General features: G+C 43.2%; 1 protein-coding gene across 15 annotated transcripts in view; it reads left to right on the forward strand.

The window, feature by feature from the left end:
- The window catches only part of GNG12 (G protein subunit gamma 12), a 125201-nt gene that overhangs the window by 33228 nt on the left and 67162 nt on the right, over positions 1-24811 (forward strand). For 13 of the 15 annotated variants that reach the window (XR_012324363.1, XR_012324361.1, XR_012324365.1 and 10 more), the window contains one exon: positions 17339-17392. The gene's annotated coding sequence lies outside the window, so the exon portion shown is untranslated. Of the gene's footprint in view, positions 1-6292; positions 6315-12583; positions 12607-17338; positions 17393-24811 lie in introns of those variants that run through there. The other 2 variants (XM_073788525.1, XM_073788536.1) reach the window with 2 other exon arrangements.

The raw sequence follows: 24811 nt of genomic DNA on the forward strand, positions 1-24811 counted from the left end.
TAAGAGTCCTAAGAACTGGCACTCAGGAGTTCCTGAGACAGCATGGCTTATTTTTCTTTATATAATTAGGAGATATGTAGGGAGGACCTGTCATGTGCAATGGAATACCAGGCGCTGGTGAGCAAGGTAGAAAAGGTCTCCAACTGATGGTGCATACAGTGGCCAACAGATGCAAGATGAGTGCTGTGGAAGCAGGCGTCATCATGGTGACATTGCCATCCTGTAAGCACAGTGTCAGACTTCAAGGCGAAAAGTGGATATTTGGTCTGGGTGGGTCTAGATACAGTATACAGTGTAACTACGTGAGATTAACTGCAGATGGTGGGGTGAGAGACAATCAAAATTGTAGAATATTAAAAAGCAATACAATGTTTTATTTCTAAATTGGGCTAACAAAGTGATGGCTAGGTTCGAAGCTGCATGGTAGAGTGAAAAGCACAAGGCCTGTGAATTCAGACAGTCTCGGATTTGACTCTGAACTCTGCCACTTGTAGACTTGTGGTTTTGGGGAAAACATTTAAAGCTGCTGAGACTCAAATGTCCTTATCTCTAAAATGGGTATAGTATTTTCGGTCGTTTGGCATTGTTTATATTTCCAGTGCCTAGTGCAGCGCCCAGCACTGGATAGAGGCTTAGCAGTTGGTTGTTGGCAGAAAAAAAGAAAGGATGGGTGGATGGATGGATGGATGGATGGATGGATGGATGGATGGAGCCATTACTCTGGATTGATAAAAACTGAGAGCCTCTGTGCTAAATAATATAGGTACATTCATAACAAGTCATATTTGCCCTGTTGGCTTGAGGTTTGCCAAGCAAATTTTCTCACTTCTAAGTTAGTGGGGACCAAATTTAGAAGCCATAAACCTCTCTTATGTCATCTCATGTATATCGAGGCTATAAGTAACAGAAAAGAAAACATGACTAATTGTGGCCCTAACAAGTAGGGGGTTATTTTCCACATATTCAGAAAGTGTAGACGAGGTAGTTACTTCTGCCATTTGCCACTAAAGAGCTGTGCTCTTTTCATTCATTGGATCTGCCTTCTTTGCTGTGTTGTTTTTGAAATTCAGACTTGCTTTCTCATGGTCACCGATGGTGATCACAGTTCTGTGCTTTACTACCAGTTTCAAAGTTGAGAACGAAGGAGGCACCTGGCACATGTCTCATGTCTTTCGTGAGGAGGCAAAATCCTTTCCCAGCAGACTCACAACATGTCCCCTCGGGCCTTACTGGGTGGACAGAGCACACAGCCTCCCTTAGGCCAAGGCTCCCACTTTTCCTGAGCTCACAGCATCTCCACCCAAACAAACTGGGGTTCTGTTAGCAGGGAAATGTTGAGGGCTACGTTCATTTTCACGTAAGTGAACTGGTTAAAAAAAAAAAAAAAAATCAAGTTTAATGGAGATGATTTGCTTGTAAAACTGTGTTATCTGCGCCAGGAGATTCAGGATTTGCAAGCCCCCAACTGGGGTGTAATGATTCTGCTGGTTTTAAGCTGGGTAGAAATGTTTTTGTCTCTTGTTTGTGTGTGTGAGGGTTTTTGTTTTGTTTTGTTTTGTTCTCTTCTTCCTTTTTGAGTGGCAGACGCAAAGAGGGGTAAAAGAGTTAAACCAGGAAAGTATTTTCTGGAGTTAGTGCTAGGCCTCTGAAATGCTGCAACCCTGACTTTTGCCAGAAGCCCTGTGCTGAAACTGGCCAAAAAGACTGTTAACAAAATACTTCCCAACCAAGCTAAGTGAAGAGAAGAAAATATAAAACAGTATTGGGGCGGGGAGGGGGGCAGATATTCTGAAAGGAGGGTTGTACAAGTGAAGCTTTGCAGGAGAGTGTAGGAATTTGAGAGTTGTACGCTAGTGTGTGGTTTACATTGGCTCTGCCCAGGTTCAGTGCTCAGAGAGCAGAGGAAGAAAGGAAACCACTTGCCTAGCCTGAGAAGGATGTAAAGACTACAGTGGGATTAAGTCCAGACTTAAATTGCACACACACACACACACATTCTAGGAATCCAGATTTGTGGTTTAAAAAATATATATATCAAAGTGTTTTTGTGGGAGCTTTTGACTCGGATGACAAAATGCTTAAGAATCAGTATCTGCCATTTTCCTCTTTTGGAGAAGCCACCCAACCACTTCCATTCCTAAACAAATATTCCTAAATAAATAGGATTTCATGTCGCAGACATCAAAACTTTTACGATTTAAAGAAGTACTCACACATGTCAATAAAAGTTCACCAAGGCTTGCATTTCATTTATTGCATTTCATTTATTGAGGAGGTAAAGGGGCAGAACTGATACTGATCAATGCTTTCTATTTATCTTATCTCTACTCTTAGAATTTGACCGTATCCTTGAACTGTGCTGTTTCTCAAATGACTGGAGATTAATAATATCCTGTTTTTATACAAGAATTTAAAAGTCTCACATACAAAAGCTCCAGACAGATGATGCTTTAAGAAAAAGAGAAAAGACACAGTAGATAAATGCCAGTTGACTAGACTCTGAAGCTGAGGTTTGCTAAGAGGCCAAGGAAAGGAGAGAAAGGTGGAATTCAGAGAGAGATACTGGGCTCTGTGAGGTTGCATTCAAGGCCACGCTGGGCAAATGCCAGAGGGCTGGGAGAATGGCCGTCCCCTCAGAGCTAACACTGAGCACTTGGTGCCTCATAAATGGGGCTCATTCCTGAAGGAGACACTGTTCTTCTGAAAAGCGCCCATATTGAAGAAGCAACCGGAAAACCCAGATGTATAGGAGATGCCTGGCAAGAAGGCTCTGTGCCTCCTCCTTCCCTCTGTCTCTTCCAAAGAGTTTTCTTAATATTCCACAGTATTTCCTGTGGCCGCTGGGCCCAAGCTGACTGGAAGCACACAGCAAAAGTAGTTTAGCCAACCACTTGGCACTAAAATCTGAGCCAGCCGTATTCAGAATTAACTGAAAGAGACACTGCCACTGCCATAAATAAGGCAGACAGTTGCTTTATGAGTTGAATTCTCTGAGCATTTTTTGAAGGCAATAAAGCATTAAGGCTTTAGTAAGAGGCAAGAGACTGTAAAACATGTCAGATGCTTATTAGTAAAAACTCAGGGTGCAGCCACGAGTTTGTGTACGTTGAACTGGGGGACCACACCATTGACCCTCAAGGGGATGGGACGCCCTAGCCCACCCCCTGGTGCGGTGTTTCAGAGAGGGCAGACATATCAGAATCAAAAGTGCGTGTGTGTGCAGGGGGGTCGTTGAAAAATGATGTCTTATGATTCATTTGGGAAAAGGGGAAAATATTTATTTTCATAACACATCCGAAAATCAAGTTCAACAAAATACTTCTGGTTAGTTGACAATATGCATTTATTCAGTAACAAAAAAAAGATTATTTTATTGAATGCCTCGTCTTGTCAGGCGTCGCCTCGGGCACTGGGGGTACAGCGGAAAACAAACAACGTCCTTTTCTCGCGGGGTTTACATTCCAGTGGAGGACAGGGCTAATAATTCAGTGGAATAGAAAAGAGAGTGTTAAGTACTATGAAGAAAAGCAAAGCGGAGTAAGGGAAGAGAGAGCAGGGCCTCTCTGAGGAGATTACACTTGTCAGAGACCCAGAGGAAGTGAGGCCGTAGAGTGTGCAGGCCTGCGGTGTCTGTGAGAAGAAGTCCAGCAGCGGGAAGGATCAGTGTCATGGCGTATCTGAGGAGACGGGGAGGTCGGTGTGGCCAGATAGACCCGGGCTGGTTCCTGTAGAGCCAGGTAGGCAAAGGGTGGGTGCGCTAAGCCTGCTGGGAAGCCATTGGAGGGTTTTGAGCGAAGAATGAGGTCATCTGAGAGCACGAGTGCCCCCTGCTGACGGGGAGCAAGAGGGAAGCCCAGAGATAAGCATGGAGGCTGTTGATGTCCTCCAGGTGACAGATGCTGCCAGTTTGTACAAGGAAGCGGGGCGGGGAGGAATGCGGAGATGTGATAGAATTGGGGAGATGTTTTGGAGGTGGGGCTGACAGAGTGTGCTGACACATTGACTGGATGTAGAGTAGGTAAAAATGGAGCCAAAGATGACTGAGGATTTTGCCTTGAACAAGGGGCATGAATGGTGGTGTCCCACTTTTAGCACTAGGAACCCCAGGGGAGGAGCCGTGTGAGGAGATTATTAATTTGGCTGTGGCCATTGTTACAAGTTTCAGATGCCTAATAAGGCATCACTGGGGAGATGTTAAGTCAGATAAAAGACTGGGAATGGAGATGTAGATTTAGGGAAGAGGAAAGGGGGTGAGAATGCGTGTCATAGTTTCCCAAAACAGCTGAGGAAGGGCACATCAAAATCTGGTTGGGGAAGGGAAGGGGAAGGCTTTATGGTTATCAGAAATGAGTGTGAGTTTTAAAAGGTTAAGAAAGACTGTCTTACATCATCAGTATCCACAGCTCTTCCTAGAATTAAGGGAGACATACATATTCATAGGAACAAAAGCCAGCTTTGCCAATAGAAGATAAATAGGAACTGAATTTCTGAATTAGCTGTTCTCTTACTCTTTTGCTAGGCTACTGTGAACATCTTAGGTATAGATAATGAGATATAAACATGTACATCTGTCTAAAAACATGTACAGATTGTTTTTTTTAATTTATTGGAAGCCTGGGGTATGTTAAGAAGTCATTCTTGTGGGAAGGAAAACAAATACCTGGAAGTTTAAAGTACAGCCTGTGCTGTCAGAAGACCTAATAGTCAAGTTGTCCATGCAGATACATGAACAAATGAGAAGCATGAGGGTCCAAGGAGAAGGCTGGGCGTGGAAATGACTAGCTTCACAGTTAATGCCCTGGGCTGCCTTTAAAATCCTCCCAGTGGTATGGGGAATGACAGATTTTTTTTTTTTTTCTTGGCTCTGGGTGGTGGTTGTTGGTTTTTTGTTTGTTTGTTCTGTTTGTTTTTTCCTGGTGCAGTGGGTATATATTTGTATATTTCCCTAAGGAAGGGTCAGCAGGTTGTGTCATTCAGAATGTATGTAAAACGGGAAGCTCCCTGAGAATATCTGGAGGGGGTGCAAACTAATGTTAGAATAGAGGCCGCAAAGGTGGCTTTACCCAGGAAGCAAGTGCAAGTGGTAGGTTTAAGTACAGGAAGGTTGTACCGATTTTCTTAGGCGCTATCTTCTCGTTGAATTGTGGCATTAAGTGGATTATATTGAACATAGTTGGATTTGTTTGTGTGTTTGTTTGTTTGTATAAGCTGTTCACCTCTTTCTTGACGATACAGGAAAAAGATGGACAATCCTTAGAAGATTCTGCATGCGCAGCCTTGTTTGGGTAGCTGCAATGAAAGACTCTACTGAACCATCCAGTAGAGTCCAAGTCCCGAAACCAGGGTGATATATTTCATAGCATGTGCTCTAAGTGCCTGTAAACATGTGGGACTTGGAGGGAGCCACTTGAGGACTACTATTCATTGCCTTCTGCCTCTGAGTCCAAGGCCTGCAGAAGTATGTTCATCCACAGCAGCGGTCTGGCAGAGTGAAAATAAAACCTCTCTCTTGTTTTTCTGACTCAGGCTCAGGGCAGTGCCCTTTGCTGCATCCTGCCCTCATTATGCTGCCTGACTCTGTGCAGCGGACATAACCTGAATATTTCTGTGATGAATCTCTCTGTCTCAGTGTCTGACGGAAAGTGTGTCACGGAAAGGAGTGATACGATTAGAGAGCTAAGCCTCGTGGACAAAATGATTATTTTCAACATAAAAGCAGAATCTCAGTTACCCAGAATGCTCCCATAAAACTGGAATTTTTAGAGGGAAACATTGTTCTAATATATATTCCTGGTGATAAATGCTACTAAATTTTACTCTTTTTTTTTTTAAATTTTCTGAGGCTAATAAAATTCAACCCTATTGAATCGTTTTTTTCCAAACATGATTGGATCTTAAAAATACTTTTTTCCTTGAAAACTAATCAGAAATGTGTTGGAGATCATTGTCTGTTGCCAGAAAAAGAGTGTAAGGTCATATCTTCATCCATTCCTGCTTCAGGAGTTCTCACAAAGAGCCCTGAGCCTGGCTAACATTAGCTGAGCTTTGGGGGGTGGGAGGCGGGAGCAGGGGTGCCTTTGAATCAGGATTTAACGGTGGGCCCTTGGCTTTTACCACTTTGAAGTCTTTCTGCGTCTTCTGCTGACTGCAGACCACAGGGACTGTCTTACTTATTACCCTGTTGCAAGGAAAAGAGTGCCCTTGAAGAGCTTACATTCCCTTTTATCAGACAAGAACCGTGTGCCGCAGCTGCCCGAGTCAACAGCACTGTAGCAAAAGCTCAAGGACTGCCATCAGCTCATCCACAAGCCCTGGTAATTTTCTCTTCTGTGGTTCTCCATGGCCCAATTTTTTTTTACCGTCAGTCATTCTCTAAAGATTTATCAGCTACCCTCTGCCTGTCAAATATTGCCATAAAGTAATATCCTATTGGGCCTGTAGTTATTGGAAACTGTGTTACTATTTTTGTCTTCTCAACTTTCTTAACTCTCTATTTACCAGTAGGAATGTAAGCCATTGCAATGGATATGGTCCCTAGTTAACAAAGATATATGAAAATATGTTTACTACTCTGGATAGGTAAATAGATTATTTAAGGATGATTTTCAGTGTTAAATTTGAAAGGTATTTGGTTAATTCTCAGTTAACAGCAAGAAGCACAGAAATTAAATTCAGACCCTCTTTTGGCTGATTACTGTTTTCAGTAAGCGTTCGGTGAGTGATTCCCTTCAGCGTGACAGCTGGTGATCACTAGGCCCTAAGCTAGTCTTTGTGCTTTGCAAATATAATTCAGCACGAATTATTGCAAATGATATAGGACCCCCAGACAAGCCCCCAAGATATCCAGGAGGGTCCTGAAGCTCAAAAGGTCTAGGTTAGCTTCCAGGGAGTTAGATCACACTTAACTTTGCACTGGTTCTAATATAAAAACCTAGGGCATACGAACTCTGAGTAGGTGACCATCCATCTTGGTTTGTATGGCACTGAGGGGATTCCTGGGACGTGAGACTTTCAGTGTTAAAACTGGAATGTCCTAGCCATACCAAGATGAGTTGGTTTCTCTAGTCAGAAGAAGAGTCAGTTAACAGAAAGGAATATCAATAAATACTGTCTTCTAAAACCAGCAACTTATCTGTGGAATGGGGATGATTCTGTCTTCCGCATGGGGTTGTGATAAGGCCTACTCACTCCTCCTCTCTGGGATAGGAGTAGGGGTTGGGTAGCTGGCTATGTGTTTTTCCTTGGAATTGGGGACAAGCATCATCTCTGACGGGCAGTCTCTCTCCTTGCCCTCCTCTAGAGGCCTTTTGCCTAAGAAGGCATTGGCTGTTCCCTCGGGGTGAGACAGTGCCAGCTGTTTCTGACGTGAGGATGCTAGAGATCCAGGGTTCTTTCTATTGTCTTTATGTTTCTCACTGTGGTTACCCGCTTTGGGTTTTACCTGCTACTGCCTCTTAGGTAATAAGGCTTCTCGCTGATTTGAAACTCTTTACTCATTTTTTTTTTTAAATATATGAAGTCCTTAAGTATTTCAATTTACCACATCACTTGGCATGTAGAGTTGGGTTGAGAAATGCTCAAAGATTTTTCAGCTTTTTTTCTCATTTTTTTTAAAAAAAATATTGAAATATAGTTGATTTACAGTGTTTCAGGTGTACAGCAAAGTGATTCAGTTATACATATATATAAATATATATATTCTTTTCTTACATTCTCTTTCATTATAGGTTTTTACGTCACATTGAGTATAGTTCCCTGTGCTATACAGTAGGTCCTTGTTGGTTATCTATTTTATATATACTAATGTGTATATTTTAATCCAATTCGAAAAGATACATGCACCCCAATGTTCACTGAAACTTTTTACTTTTAAAATTGCAGCCCCGAGCACACACAGGTACTCGCTTCCTCTCCAGCATTTTGTACAAGCTGTGTCATCTGCCTCACTCATGCCTCCCTCCTTTCATCTTCTGGCTAACCCTGGTCACTCTTCACACTTTAGCTTGGATGCCACTTCCCCCTGGAAGCCTTCCATGATCATTGCAGACTGGTATTGGTGCCTGTCCTCTGTGCTCTCAGAGCTCCTCGTACTTAGCACGATAGATTATGTGCCTCTGGAGCTGTAGTTGCCTGATCAGTTGTCCGTACGACTCACTGTAGGCTCCTTGCAGAGAGGGACTGTGTTTTGTTCTCTGTTATACCCCCAGAACCTTCCACATTGCCAGGAACATAAAAGGCATAGAGAGGCTTATAAGGATCAGGATAGTGGAAGAGCCGCCGAGGAGCAGACCGTCTTTATGTACAATTGGCTTCGGCTTTGCAGTGGCCCTGACTGTCCTTGCAGTCCTGCTTGGGAGACATGAGCCACTCTAGATCTTTCTCAGAAGAGCTCCAGCCTCTTCATCCAGGGACCGCCATCTAATTTAGTTAGGTCTTCGTTTGCCCTGTCAGACACTGAGCACATTATGAAAACACACGTGCAGTAAGCCACCCACCTGCCCAGCACTGCATAAATATCAGTGGGGAGACATAGGACCCAAGAATATATGTAGGGTGAGAGCCTTCAATTTCATGTTGATTTGTATATACATGACATAAAGATATCTCTACTCTCTCAAGCTTTAATAAAATGTGAAATCTTCCCCTCAGTTCTGAAGATGTGATGATTTGCAGGCTATACTGTATTAAATTGTGAATTTTGGATGTTTCGTTTCATAATGTGATCCAGATTATTTTTCTTTCTCCCTAGTGGACATTAATCGTTTCCTGTGAGTTTTCCTGATATTAGGAAACAGATGTTCCATATTTTTATCTGAGTTTTTTCCAGATGCTGAACCGGGACTTTTGTGTGTGTGTGTGTGTGTGTGTGTGTGTGTGTGGTGTATGAGTGTGTGTACGTGTACACAGTGAAGTTTTGAGGAATGAGTTATATCAGAATTTGCAAGTAAAACCATAACAGATATATCTACAGAATTGTACAGATGTGTCCAAGGCTGGAAATGCTTTTGGACATTCTGGTTAATGTAGTGTAGTATTGTTTAGCTAATGCAGACTGCTGGCTTAAGACTGCATTAGAACTGTCCCATGATAGTGTGCTTGCCAGAATAACGAGTGGTGTAGCAAAAAGCACACAGTTCATGCAACCTATGATATTTTAACCGAACTGGAATTGCTTTTACCATTGTCTCTCAGCTGTATAAAATTCTTCCCTCATCTCCCCATAAAACACTGACTGAGTGCCACCTGTGTGCTGAGCAGGGTGCTAGGCTCTCTGGGAGATACAAACACAAATAATATATGGACCCTTGGGACCTTATCCAGTAGAAGAGCTGAAACGCATTCTGAAGCATCTGTAATGACAGGTAGAAGGTGGTAAAGGTCGTAGCAATTCAAGGAGAGGAGTGGTTTCATGGAGCCAAAGAGGAAGGGAATATTTGGGGGAAGAAGTGGTACTTGAGCTAGGTTAAAAAAAAATAGTATAAAACAACACTTGCTTTAGGTCTAAGTTATTTAACTTATTGTAACTACATAAGAACTGTGTAAGGGTGGTCCATTACGTAAGCCATGGTTTTGGTGGATTTGCTAAAATCATACTAACATTTCTTGAGTGCTTCCAGTGCAGCAGGCACAGGGCCCTGATGCTCCATATAAAGGATTTTTAATCAGAAACAATGTGGAATTGGTGCTTTGTATAATAATCTGTTTTGCACAAAATGCATCTCTTCATTTTACCTTGTGACCTTCCTTTCACGAGGAGGCCTTGGGTTCAGAGAGCAAAGGACTGAGGCCAGTCTTGGCCAACTCCAGGATTCGGGGACCCTCTGCAAGTCACCTGGCCTGTCTGGGTCTCACTTTTCTCCTCTGTAAGGTGGGGATTGTCATTCTCCCCAGCTCACTCACAGGGTAGCTGGGAAAATCAAAGTGGGTGTAAACGGAGGGTGAAAAGCAGTCAAAAGCCAAACATTTTGCCATGAAGCCATGTCATAGCTCATGAGGTTTATACAAAATACGGCTGTTGCTTATTATTAAAACACTGTATAAATGAAAAGATGGTTATCTTAAAATTGCCAAATATCAGTAATATATTTGTAGCAAATACATATACTAACTCTTGATTATCATGCACTATAAAGAACTCATGCAAATTCAAAAGAAAAATATCAAGACCCTGCTACGCGAATAAGCAAAGAATATAGACTTATTGTTTCTCAAGGTAACAAACCATTAATAAACAGGAAAAAATGTCCATCCTCACTAATAATCTTAGAAATACACATTAAAGAAGCATTAGGAATACCATGTTATGTATAAAATGTCAAGGTCTCAGAAATTCTCCATTATTTTGTTGGTGGTATTATCATACATTAATTAAAAAGCCCCTTTAAAAGCAAAACCTACTAATTCTACTGTTAGGAATTTAGGGAAGCTAGGGAAATAAGTTAAAGGGATGAAAAACGCTGAAGCATGAAGGTTTCCAATGTAATTTATAGTAATAAAAACTGGCAGTAATTTAAATATCCAGCATTAGGGGAGAGATTTAGGTCCCTTAAACAGTCATTATGAATGTATGTAGAAACACACAAAAAATATTTGAAATTGAAAGTAAAATGGAAAAAGAAAATAACAGCGTCATATATAGGGTTTTTTCCTGATGGCTCTATCCTAGTGTCCTCCCTTTTTTTAATCCTTAGAGCAACAATGTGCAAAAGTCATGTTAGTCCTACCTTACATGTCAGAAAATTGAGGCTTAGGGGTAAATTGTCCCAGGACTTGCAGGTCATTAGCTGAGGACCCAGCATCGAACCTAGATCTGTCCAACTCCAAAGCCTTTGCTACCAATAGCATATAAACTATGGCCATAGTCATATAACACATGTCTATCGAGGGTAACAGAAAAAAATAAATAGTAGCACTAGTATGGTGGGAATATGGGTCATTCCAAAGAATGCTATCCTTTTAAAACTGCCATTGGGGGAAACAAACCCACAAAAAACGGCCATTGCCCTTTCAATAGAAAAGGAGAAACAAAATATGTGGAGTGTAATATCTCACAATTAATTGTTCAATCTGACTTCTTTCTATTCTCTTAAAGTTTGGCAAACTAGGAATATATGTGTATTTTTAAAGATTTCTCACTGGCATTGACATCATGAGGATACTTTCTCTCCATCTTATCCACAAATTAGTTGAGGACATATACCACCAAGCTCCTCAATTAAAAACAAATATTAAGTCACTAGAAGCTCTCTGAAGATTAAGAACAGTGACCAGGTGGAAGAGTTTCTCCCAGTGAACAGCCCAGACCAGCTCTTTTGACCAGGGCATAGTCTCAAGGTGGGGAAAATGGTGTGGCACCATTTGGCTAAAATAGGCCAGTTCACCAGCTCCAGGCGTGCCCTTCCCAGGGACAGAAGCCTTGCACAATAAAGGAAAATGTCACCATTTTGCTGACTGTTTACTGTCTTTCACCTTTGGGGATCAACACTTGATTCTTGATGCTTTAACCCATATGGCATTACTTTATCAAGTCAGTAGCCCTGCCAACGTGTCAAAACACACGACTTTCTGTGGTGGATCAAGGCACAGGGCATATTTCTTTTGCTTTGTCTTGTCTTTATGGAACATGTGCCTTTTATGCCTACTGTAGGGTCCTTTATATGTTTCAAAGGCCCTTTTATATCTGTTTTGCCATTTGAGATAACATCATGTCAGTATTTGCAAGTGAAAACATAATAGACCTGACCAGAGAGAACAGTGGAGCCGTCTGGAGAGCTGGAAACATTCTCCAACATACTTCTCAATATAATCCATTCCAGATCACTCCCAATTTTGTAGGTGGGGAAATTGAGGCACATAGAAGTTTAGTGATTTTGCTGGAAATCACTGACAGTGAAGACAGCTGGAAGCCAGGTTTATAAATCTAGTGTTCACTCTCCTCCAGTGCCTGTATTATGTTATTTTCTAGAGAATTAAAATGAGACTAGGAACAAATATGTTCAGACAGATCATAATCCAATTGCCATTCAAAGCTAAATTAGGTCTCCGAGGACTATCATTTTGTATTTTATAATTGCAATAAGCTTTATAATAATGAAAGGAATCTAGCAGGTTATCATGTTCATTCTAGACAAGTCCTGTCCAATAGAGCTTTTTATGGTGATTGAAACATTCTACACCTGTGCTCTTCAGGACAGTAGCTGCTTCTGTGTCCACCTGACCACTTGGATGTGGCTCATGCACTGGGGGAATGAGTTTGTAACTGTATATATTTACATTTAAATCCCTACATGTGCTAACGGCTATAGTATTGGACAACACAGTTCTAGACTTCTCAGTATTTTTTTGCCATCTCCACTTGGATGTCTCCAAGTTAACAGGGTCAAATCAGAGTTCTTGATTTTTCTTTCCTCTCTCAACCCGTTTCTCCCTCAAGGAAGCCATCATTGACCCAGTTGCTTGAACCAAAACCTGTGTGTCATCTCAGCCCCTTCCTTTTCCTCATTGGCCACATCCACTTCATCAGCAGGTCCTAGTTGTTTTACCTCCAGAACCTGTCCTGAATGCATCTGTTTCTCTCCATCTCTACTGCTACCATCCTAGGCAAAGGTACCATCATATCTCACCTGCACAATTGAGTAGCCTCAGAATTGGCCACCATTGATCCGTTCACTCACTGTTGCCTTTTTGAAACTTCTCCATTCAGCCTCCAAAGAGACATTGTGAAGCTCTCCAGGGGGTTGCATCACTCGCTGCTTGTAGGAAAGAATTTGTAGAACTTATCTAGAAGTTCTCTTATTTTTCTTCTTTGTATACTTGTTTATTTTCTGTTTCCTATTAAATGTAAGGGCCCCTATGTCAGGAACCTTATTTACCTCATTCACTGCTGTATCTCCAGCACCTACAACTGTGCCTGGCCCTTAATTTGCACTCAGTAAACCTCTCAAGAATAATTAAATTACTGTTCATTGTGGAAGGAGATGAGAGAGCAAGATCAAAAATGCAGATTTATAATGTGGTTGTTAATATCTGAGAGGATGCTGACATCCGTATCTGTGGGAAGCTGGTGGTCTCTTTTATATTCTGGATGCAAGTAGGAAGGGTGGGTATTATGGCTAATTGTATTTATGTCTGAGTAGGTGGGCTGGGCGCAGTCCTGATGCAGTCTCTGACATGAGCCAGAAGGAGGTCTCTTTTTCTCTAGAAGTCTATGTATGTCCTAGATCGTGAAGCTTTTTTCTTTCCTACTGTTAGAGAAAGAGAGTGTCCTCCTACAAGGACTTTTATATCCATCCAAGGGAAGTGTAGGTAGTGATGGAAGGAAGCATCTTATGGAACTCTGGGGTAGAAAGTGGCACAACCACATCTGAAAAGCAAAAGGAGATTTTCAACATGAGGCTGTTGTTTTTTTAAAAAAAAAAAAAAAAAAAAAAAAAGATGTTTGGAACATACTCATAGCCAGTTATTGGAAACCAAGAAAACTTTATAAATAGCATTTTCTGTCCTTTTTTCCTTGAATATTGCATTTTTTAAAGGAAAGTGTCTTTTCTGGTATTTCTTTATAGTGGCCAGCCAAGGCATGTTATTACGTAAATCCATGTGCAGTGTAAGATGGAACTGATGAACTTGTTGGGGGTATGATCAAGTTAGCCATGCCCTGGCCTGCATTGCTTCTGTTTCCTCTGGTATTAAACAGACCTAGGAAATGACCATTCCCTCAGCACAGGCTGAATTTAAAAGATGAAGTTAAAGCTTGCTTTGTTGGGCTTCCCCGGTGGCGCAAGTGGTTGAGAATCCGCCTGCCAATGCAGGGGACACGGATTCGATCCCTGGTCCGGGAAGATCCCACATGCCGCGGAGCAACTAAGCTCGTGTGCCACAACTACTGAGCCTGTGCTCTAGAGCCCGTGAGCCACAACTACTGAGCCCGTGTGCCACAACTACTGAAGCCCACGCGCCTAGAGCCCGTGCTCCACAATGAGAGAAGCCACTGCAATGAGAGGCCCACGCACCGCAACAAAGAGTAGCCCCCGCTCGCCGCAACTAGAGAAAGCCCGCGCGCAGCAACGAAGACCCAACACAGACAAAAATAAATAAATAAAATAAATTTTTAAAAAACCATTTAAAAAATTAAAAAACAAAAAGCTTGCTTTGTTCAAGTGCATATCTGGAGACTCTTTCTCCTGGTGTGTTTTTATTAGGCCCAGGTTTGTACCCCTGACCCCTGTCCTTCCAGTGCTGTGCCAGTGTTTTCATGTGTGTGCCTTTATGGAGCACCTGCTGCATACCAAACACATTGCAAGGTCCTGGAAAGACAAAGATGAGTTAGACACATTCTTAACCTCCAGAGATTCTGCAAACAAGTGGACAGAGAGACCAGTAAATGAAAAACTGAAACACAGGAGCCACTTGGATTAACAGAGGGAAGTACAGGGGCAATGAGAGTAGAAGGCAGTGGGACACAGAGGGAGTCAGGCCCGGTATAGCGTTGAAGAGTCCAGGCTCTGGCACAGAAAACGAGTTTATGGTTGCCAAAGAGAAAGTGAGGGGAGGTATAAATTTGGAGTTTGAGATTAACAGATACATACCACTACATATAAAATAAACAACAAGGATGTACTATATACCATAGAGAACTATATTCAATATCTTGTAATCTATAATGGAAAAGAATCTGAGAAGAATATATATATATTCTTTATATATACAGTATAGAAAACTGAATCACTTTGCTATACACCTGACACTAACACAACACTGTAAATCAAATTACGTCAACTTAAAAAAAAAAAAGAGAGAGTGCAGGCTCTGGAACCAGGCTGTCTGGGTTTACAGTCTGGCTCTGCCATTTATAAGCTGTGTGACCCTAGACGTCTGCCTCTGCCATTTATAAGCTGTGTGACCCTAGGCTACTGACTTGACCTCTATGCCTCAGTTTGCTCACCTGCTAAATGGGGTAATAACCCATTTCATGAGGTTACTGAGTTGATTAAAGGAGCACGTAAAGCCCTTGAAATGCTCCATAAAAAATCAGCTTTTATTATTATCAGTAGCAGTGGTACATAATTATCAGTTGAGTTGAGTGAATACTACTTTACTACTGTTACTGCAGAGAAGTTGCCCCTAAGCCAGCCGAAGGAGTTCACACAGGCTCCCCAGAAGTGTTGAGTTTTTAATTGAGACTTGAAGGCAGGCAGATACTGTAGGGAAAAGACGTGCTTGACAAAAGGAACACAATCTGCAAAGGTACAGAGAAGTGAGAGTGGCGGGGGGGAGCATTTAGGGACCTGTAAATAGGTTTGTGTGGGTGAAGGGCAAGTGCTCACAGGAGAGTGCCTGAGGGGCAGGTACGAGGTCACTGGGGCTTTGGAGACTGGGCTAAGGAGCTTGGACTTAATCCTACCACCTAGAGGAAGCCACTGAAGGATTTTCAGCAGGTTCGGGGGTCGCCTTGGGAGACTGGGAGGCAGCACCCCCAGTGGCCTCAGCCCACAGCCTGTTGATTCTAAATGATGTCCCTCACCAGCCTCCTTCCCTATCATTTGGGCAGGAAATTCATGTGTGTGGATTTGATTTTGCTCATTGGGTATGATTTCTTTGGAGGGGGGCACAGATTAATAAAGTGAAAGGATATGTGTATGTAATTCCTTTCTACTCCCTACCCCTGCTAAGACTGATACAGAGATGTCTAGCTTACAGACTCATTTGAGAATCAGATGAAAGTGATAGACTCTTCCCTCAGAAAAATCACAAAGACACGATTTTCCAAAGACCCCACCTTAACCTCTCCCTGCACCTCCATCTTGGTCATCCAGAAAGGCCCCCTAGACACAGTACAGTCTTTTTGACCCCAGGCTTACCTGTGGTTTTTGTGTTCCCACCCCAAATTATTTTAAATTTAATTTGCTAGTACATCCCATCAATTCTCCATCTGCCATCAGTGCTATTATCTGACCATGTATGATGGGAGCAACCTTGGATCATTTGACAGTTATAATTAAAACTGAAAGTAATTATCTTATTTTGACCCGTTCAAATTTAATTGAGAGTATAGTGGCTAAGGGCATGGGCTCTGGAGACCAGCTACGTAGATTAGAATCCCAGCTCTGTCAGTATCTTATAACCTTGAGTAATTACTTAACCTCTCTGTGCCTCAGTTTCCTCATTACAAAATGGGAATGATAATATACGTACCTCGTGAAGTTATTGTGAGGGTTCATTAAGGTAACATGGGAGCTTGCCGAGAACACATAGCAAGTACTATACGGTATTTGCCATTATTATGGGTTTTTTTTAACATCTTTATTGGGGTATAATTGCTTTACAATGGTGTGTTAGTTTCTGCTTTATAACAAAGTGAATCAGTTATGCATATACATATGTTCCCATATCTCTTCCTATTATTATGTTATTATTTCTACTAAATGACATCATGGAATGTGGTAATTAATGATGAATTCCTAAGAGCAGGAAAATAGATAAACAAAATCTCCATGTGCATTTCACTCACTTTGGATCCTTGCCAGTACCTGAAGGCCAAGGATAGGTTCCCTAGGCCCATGCTGTCTGATACGGAAGCCACTAGCTGCTGTGGCTGTTGACTACTTGGACTACTGCTAGCCCGAGTTGAAATGTACTGGGTCTTGAAGATTTAGTATGACAAAAAAAAAAAAAAAAGCAAAATGTCTCATTAATCATTTTTTATATTGGTTGCATGTTGAAATGATAATATTGTGAGTAAATTCAGTTAAATATTAAAATTGTCGTCTGTTTCTTTTTGCTTTTTTAATGTGGCCACTAGAAAATTTAAAGTTATATATGTGGCTTGTGTTATATTTCTGTTGAACAGCAGGGCTTTAGGCTCACCATTATCAATAAAATAAAAAGGTGTGGTTATCTGTGATCAGGTGATCACTATTGAAAAGCCTGGTACACTCCTCCTATTGCCCTTCAAGTTATACTGGACCATCCATTTTTTAATCGGTTCCATAAAGGGAGTCATGGCTTGGTGCTAGCAGAAGGGAGTGGAGGGACCAAAGCAAGAGCAACAACCCGGGAGGCTTCCGCTGACTTGGAGGGGTTTGGACAAAAACACTACCATTTATAGTTATACTGGCCTCAGACTTTGAACACTCCCTGAAGGAGATGAGAGAATGCTCTCTGTTCAGGAAGTTGAAATATGTAGGCAAAAAACTCCCCCTATTCCATCAGGAGCCAGAAAAAGCTTTGCTAATCTTTAACTAAAAGAATAAACACTCAATGTGATGGCAGTCACTGGGATCGAAGGCACACCTTTCCAAATGTGATTTACTTACGGAATGCTTGTTTCATTCTATTTCAGATTTATTCCATCACCTAAAAACCTGGTAACGGTGGGCCACACAGAGTCTTACTGGTAAGTGCTCTTTCATTTTTAAAACAAAGTGACCGTTTGACATCACTTTTGAAATGATACTCACACTGCTAAGTTAGATGCATCTCTACTAGTCCTATGATTAGATGTCTATTTATTTACATTTTTTTTTCCTCTGAAATGATTTACGATGTTTCCATGCCTTAAAAAAAAAACAGATCAATCCATGTTCTTTTGCTAAGAACATGATCAGGGAAAAGATCTATGATTGCATGCCAAATACTATTAAAATAAAAACTTTTTTTGTGTGTTGAAACTATTTCCAGGTCCCTGTTGATAGTCTGCTTGTTTCAAACAGTATCCAAAACAACAAAGTGATATTTCAGCCAAGGAATTCAGACAGTTCCTTGCAGTGTGTTGTAATGAAGACTGGCTCATAGATGTAACATTAGCTTTCTTATTGCCCTATTTTTTCTCTCATCTCTCTTTAAACCTAAATGTGACTGTCATGAGATAACAGTTCTGTAGTGGTAGAAAACTTCCTTTAGAGCTGGGAAAGTAATGTACTTCTGAAGTGAAAAAGCTTCTGAGGCTTCAGGTGACACCGCTCCCTGATATGTGGCGATAATGTTATTTGCATTGTGTATCAGTTAGCTTTTGCTGTATAACAAACCTCTTCAAAATTCACTGACTCAAAATAGCAATCATTTCTTTGTCCCATAATTCTGTCAGTTGGCGATTTGGGCTGGGCCTAGGTGTGTGATTCTTTTGGTTTCAGCTAGGACCATTCATGTGTCTTCAATCAGCTGCAGGTCCAGGTCACCTAGGCTGGGGGTCACCTGGCTGTCCGCTGGAGTGATGACAATGACTAAGACATGTGTCTCACTGTCCTGCAGGCTACCCTGAGCTTGTGCACATGGCATTTGGGCAGGGTACCAAGAGACACAGCAGATGCGTCTTGAGGCCAAGGCTCAGAACTGCCACAGCATTGCGTCCACCACATTCTGTTGGCTAAAAGAAGCTATGTGGCTAGTGTAGATTCAAGAGGTACAGGAATAGGTTCTACCTCGCGGTGAGACGAGCTGCGGAATCACGTTGCAGGGAGGATGGTTACAGAGAGGGGAAGATTTGCGGCCATTTTCACAATCCACCCTACAGTGTTTATGGGTCTCACGAAAACAGCTGTGATGGGATGAAAAGTGCCTGGAGAGTGAGAGGGCTCAGGTCACGCTCCCATCTCACAGCCCGTCCCCTCGGCCCGTTCTGATCGACAGACCCTGGGATCCTGGTCTTGCTGACTGCCGCCTGGCATCCCGGTCCGTTCAGCAGCATCCTGGGTGGTCTTGCCAATACCAGCTTTCCGCTCCCAGCCTCGCTTCATGGTACGCAGCACCGCCACACCAGTCTTCCTTCAATTCAACTTTCAGGAAGTTCCTCCTTTGCTCAGAGACTGTCAGTGCCCCCATTTCATCCACCACACCAGCCTAGACTCCTCTCTAGCTTCTCTACTTCCATTATCTGGCCCAGTCCTCTCTTGTTCAGCTCCCACTATTCCTTTTCCTCTAGCCAGACTAGCCTGTTTACCGTTTCTCCCGAGGACACCTCATGCAGCTCACCCCTTCTCTGCTTGGAAGTCCTCCTCATTCTGCAGGGCCCAGTAGAATCTTCCCTTCTCTGTAACGTGGCCTTCCCTGCCTCTTCCCACCATCTGTGATCTTCTCTGCTCCGAATACTTCAAAGCCAAACACTGTCTTCCGTCACGCACCCTTCTTCAGCTTCCTAGTCTTACCTCCTCAGTACCTGTGTCAGTGCCTTGAGAGCAGAAGGTTCCATGTGTCTCCCTTGTAGTACTCAGCACAGGGCCGAGAGGACAGTGGGTACTTAGTCAGCCAGGACCCTGCACCTGGTCACCCACCAGCAGCTCCCCAGGATCGCATGAGGTACCTGTTGAACTACAAGTTCACAGTCCCTTCACTGGGCCGTCTACGTTCATTAGGTGAACCTGGGGACCTTGAAGCACTCAGATGATTCTGATGTAATAGCTACAGAGTTGGCAACCACTTGTTGAGGAAAGAACAAGAAATTTATATGAGACTGGGGTTTGAGTCCTGGCTCTGCTACTTCTTGGCTCTAGGACCTTATAAATGGGACCTTTCTGAGCTTCAGTATCCTCATCTGTAAAACGGAAATAACATTTAACTTGAGGATTGCCAGGAAGATAAAAAAGGATGATGGAAAAGGGAATGAAGTACTGATACATGTTACAACATGGATAACCCCTGAACATGTTATGCTAAGTGAAAGAAGCCAGTTACAGATGTCCACATATAATGTGATTCCATTCATATGAAAATGCAGAATAGGGGAATCCTTGGAGACAGAAGTAGATTATTCATTGCTTAGGGCTGGGAGGTGAAAATGGGGGACGTGGGGAGATAGCTAAAGGTATAGGGTTTCCTTTTGGCGTGATAAAGACGTTCTAAAGTTCATTCTGGCAGTGGTTGCCCAGTGCCTGTAAATGTACTAAAAACCACTGAATTGTACATGAAAATGGGTGAATTGTATGGTATATGAATTATATCTCAATGAAGTTGTTTAAAAAAAGAATAAAAAGAAGTGTTCCCTCTTAAAAAAAAAAAGGATGATGTATACGCAAGTGCTTTATAAACCATAGAATGTAATTAAAATACATTAATTGATTATGGATCTGTGGCTAGCAGTTACCTCTGTGGTGGTAGTCATGGTAGTGATAGAGGAATAGACAGTGAGTAATCCAGTGGTGCAAGGATTAATAATTATAGCAACAGTAGTCATAATTAGTGTCTACTGTTCATTGAATGCCAACTGTATGCTGGCCACTGTGGTAACTGCTTCCCATAGAATTATTGGAAATTTACAAGAAGATCCCCTTGTTCAGTTGCATCTGTATCATAATTACAGCCTATTCCACCATTAGTGATTTAGTCCTTTGATTTCTCCCTCTTCATTCCTGAGAGAAATAGTTGGTTGAGCCGCTATCAGCCATTGACAGCTTACCAGTGTCAAGTACAGGGACCTGTAGAAGTGTGATCTGCTTTGATTGGTGGGAGAAGTTGGGGAAGGGAGAGCAAGCAACAGTACTAGGGAGAGAGTAGGTGTGGGACGTGCAGGAATGGACCACAGGGCACCCAACTGCCTGAGGAAGGATGGAGTAGGGGGAGGGGAGCGCAGGAGGGTTGGAGGGCGGGCGTGGTCTGAGACATTTGCTGACGTGACAGTTTGGCCCAGGGCTGTCTCTGGTCTAAGGCCCACCACATGCTCACGCTGCTTGCTTGGAACTTCCCTGGAACAGCTATCACAACAGGCAGCATTTATAAAACTGTCCTCTGTTCACTGTCTGATTCGTTGTACATTATTTTGATTGCTATTGATCTAGTGTATGTGCCTGTCTTCTTTCAAAGAGTTTTGAGGTAGCTTTTAAATACACATATATTAAGATTCAGACAAAGAAGGAAGGAAGGAAATTTGTGGGGAAGGAAAAGTAAGGTGAAATCCGAGATTAGGTTAGGCCCCCAGTTCTTAAGTGAGAGCCTGTACGCACACTAGCAGCCCCCATGGTCTGGCCTCTGAGTTCCTGAGCAGTCAGTACTAGGAAAACGTGCTCAGTTGGGAGTTCTTGGTGGCTAGAGGATAAAAGCACTCTAGTTACTCAGAAGAAGCAAGGTTGATTGTGATTCTTTCGAGACGTAGAGTAATTGCCCCCTGGGTGCTCAGGAGGAGGACGCCACCTAAGGCAGCGAACAAGATCCCTATAGAAGTGACTGATGAGGACTGCCCTCCATGTAGACCAACGATGTGTGACACCTGAGTGCTGCCCAAGAAGCGCCTTCCAGCCCAGGTGTGCCTTTCTCTGCTGGCCTTGCTTCACCCAAGTATAAAATGTAACATTTTCAGGGCTTCCCTGGTGGCGCAGTGGTTGAGAGTCCGCCTGCCGATGCAGGGGACGCGGGTTCGTGCCCCGGTCAGGGAAGATCCCACATGACGCGGAGCAGCTGGGCCCGTGAGCCATGGCCGCTGAGCCTGCGCGTCCGGAGCCTGTGCTCCGCAACGGGAGAGGCCACAACAGTGAGAGGCCCGGGTACCGAAAAAAAAAAAAAAAAGTAGTATTTTCCGCTGTAATAACAAGCGTATATATTCATCCCTCCTCTCTCCCGTGTGATGCATGTCACAGACCGTCATGGCTCTTGATGCTGAGCCCAGACGTTTGGCTATGGCCCAGGCTTGGCACACGAGTTGAGATCTCCTTACCATCCCAGTTCTAAAAGAATAATAAACAACTTCCTGGGAAGTACTCAGTGAAAGTTATTTCTCCCAACTCCAAATCGTGCTATGCCCTGACTCAGTCTGCGGAGTGGCCTTTTGATGCACAGAATTTACACGGACCCTGTCCCCTGTGACCTGTGTGGCCCACTTCGCTTGCTCCACGTTCATCTCTCCTTCTGTTTTGAGCCCTGTGGCTCTACGTCATTTTAGGTACCAGAGTGTTCTGTACCTTTTGAGGGAAGCAGGGCAGTTTGAGAAGCTCACTGGAATAAGATTAGTAGACTCCAAGGGTGTATTGGATGGCAGCGAACTATAAACTGAGCTACTATTGTCCACTTATGTGATTTTCTTCTTCTAGTCGGTGACTTTAATAATTTTTGCAGCAGTAGTGTCTGAGGGGTTGGCAGCACTGGTAAGGGAGCAGAGGGTGATATGAAAGTAATGTGCATAGGATGAAAAAAAAGTTAATTCAGTAAGGATCATTGTCAGAGAGGAGCCCAGAATTCCACGAGGACTGTCCATAAATGGGAATTTCCTTTTGGGCTTTGTCTTCATTTAGATCAGGTTTCTTAGTTAGAATTATTTTGGTAGCAAGTAACAGAAGTCCAACTTAAACTAGTGTCTTGACTTAATGACTAACATGTCCGTGTTGGCATGGACTTCAGGCATGGGTGTATCCAGGTGTTCCAGAAAACATCAGGCCATTATCCTTCACTCTCTCCATCTCTTGATTCTGCTTAACTCTGTCAGCTTCATTCTTAGGCAGTCTCCCCCTCAGTACCTTGCAGAGGTAGCCATCAGCGTTACACTTCCATCATCTTCACAGCTGTGGATCTCAGAGAAAAGAGAGTGCCTCTTTTGTCATTGTTCTAACAATAGTACCAAGGAGGTCTGGCCCAGTTTGGACTCCTTGCCTGAATCAACCTGGCTAGAAGTAGGCAGTAGACAATAAGCAGTATCTGCTTGGCCAGGGCTTGTTCATGTGTTCCTTGAAAGAGGATGAATCGTACCCGAAGCACATGGCACAGGGTCCCTAGGAAAAAGGAGGAATTTTGTTACCAGAAGAAAGGAAAGAAAGAGCATGCCAAGCAATTAAAATTTCTAGGTACCAGAGTGCACTGATTTAGAAATTCTTAATTTGGCGTCCATTAAACTTGAAAGGTTTAAAATTAGATTCAGCTTCAGTTACATTGACTACCTATTCCAAGTTTAGTATCATGATCAGACTAGCAACAGTGAGCATACTGAGAGGAGGAGTGTGGGTGACCCCACTGTGGGGTCACGTAGGCAGCTTTTGGCCTGACGACCTCAGGTCGTGTCCCTTGGATCTAGATTATTAACCTGAAGATGATGAATAGACTTCAGTGGATCTGTAATCCATTGAATGAATCAATGAATGGGCTTCTCTAATTATTTGCAAAATGCTGTGTATGTACTTTTTTTTTTACTGGAGAAAGGGATCATGCGTCCATGATTTTTTCATAGGACTCCCTAGCCCCCTACTACTTAAGAGAAGACTTACTCAAATTGTTTTAGATTTGGCTAGCTTAATCTTATGTGTTCATTTCTTTTCTTGGCTCAGCGAGTAGAGTTTAGCGTCCATGATAAACACAGCTCCCTATGGAACAGACACAGTGATGTCAGTGGCTGAGTATGTTGCATCAAATTGCATGTTGAGGGTTTTAGGCGTATATGTAAACTTTTCACAGTCGTAGTTGCCATTTACCTAATGCTTTTACTCTGGTGTTCACCCTGTGCTAAGTGCTTTATGTGCATTGTCTGAACTGTATATTTATACACGTGACTGTAATTCTCTGAACCTCAGGTTTGTTTTGGTACCACCTGCTGGAACCAGCTCCTTCGGCTGCCTCTCTGGGAACACAGGACACAAAGTCTGGCTTTTCCCTCTTCCCCGTGTCCTCTTTTGTGGGTCCACACCTCTCCACTCCCAACCCCCACGTGATAGAATCCTAGAACCCCAGAGTTGGAGGAGACTGCTGAGATCGTGCAGTTCAGTGGTTTTCAAACTTGGCTCTCTGCTTTTCTAGCTCAGGGACTCCTTAGAGGGAAGGATGGAAAGATCCCAAGATCCCTATCCTGCTTTTGTCATCACTGGCTGCTGAAAACTACTCATCTGGGAGAAGAGAGTCCAGAGTTCAATGTCAGACTTGTGGTTGAGTCCGAGCTACTACTCTGCTCACCTCCCTGTGTGACTCTGGGAAAGTTGCCTTACCTCTCTGAGCCACAGTTTCCTTTTCTGTCAAAGGGGTGATAATACCTGCCTCACAGAGCTGTTGGGGGCCTGGATGAGGTCATGTCTGTAGAGTCCTCGTCCCAGTGCCTGGCCCACAGGCACTGCTGCAAAGGTTAGCTGTGACTGGGACGCTGTACAGCGCAGCTTGTGAGACATAATTAAGACACGGCTTTATTCTTGTCTCTCACCGTGCCTTTAAAGTTGATTCACTGGGGTGTGTCTTTCCCCATTTCCTGATAAAAACTTGATCAGGCCTATGACATTTCTGGTTACTCTTAGGTAACAAAAAGTCCTACGACCCCTATAAGTGACACACATACACACACACACACACACACACGCCGCATACTTTCTGGAAATTGGAAATGCTCACTTTAATCTATGAACGGTCAGTGTTTACTCCAAGAGGAGACTTCCCTCCATCTTGCCCACCATTCCAGGCCTGCCCAGGTGAGGCAGAGAGAGAGGAAAGCTCTTACCTGACCACTGTTGTCACGCCTGGCACTGGGTTCTCTGAGCCTGGCTGGTGGGTGAATGGACTCTCTTTTGCTTTCCTAGCTGTTTCCATGGCTGTCCTGAGGACTCCCACACCAGCACATTCCACCAGGACCTCCCAGGGTTCGGGCAGTGCCTCTCCTTCTGCTGGTTGCTACCATCCTCCATCAGCTTCTCGTTCCCATACAGATTCTCTCTTTGGGGTTCCCTCATCCTCAGTCTGAAGCCCTGGTGGGTAGAGCCTGTTTCAAAGAGACCAGAGCTGGCATTCCTGGTGCCCTTTAACCCCCCATCGTGGGAGGGGGCGAGCAGGCCCTTTCTTCTACTCTGTCACCTTATATTGCTTCAGCTCCCCTCCCACATTTTGGTTCCTCAAGCAGGTGTCACATACCAATCCCCAAACTCGAGGA

Source organism: Tursiops truncatus, chromosome 1 (assembly GCF_011762595.2).
Source record: "Tursiops truncatus isolate mTurTru1 chromosome 1, mTurTru1.mat.Y, whole genome shotgun sequence".
In the NCBI taxonomy this organism is placed as follows: Eukaryota; Metazoa; Chordata; class Mammalia; order Artiodactyla; family Delphinidae; genus Tursiops; species Tursiops truncatus.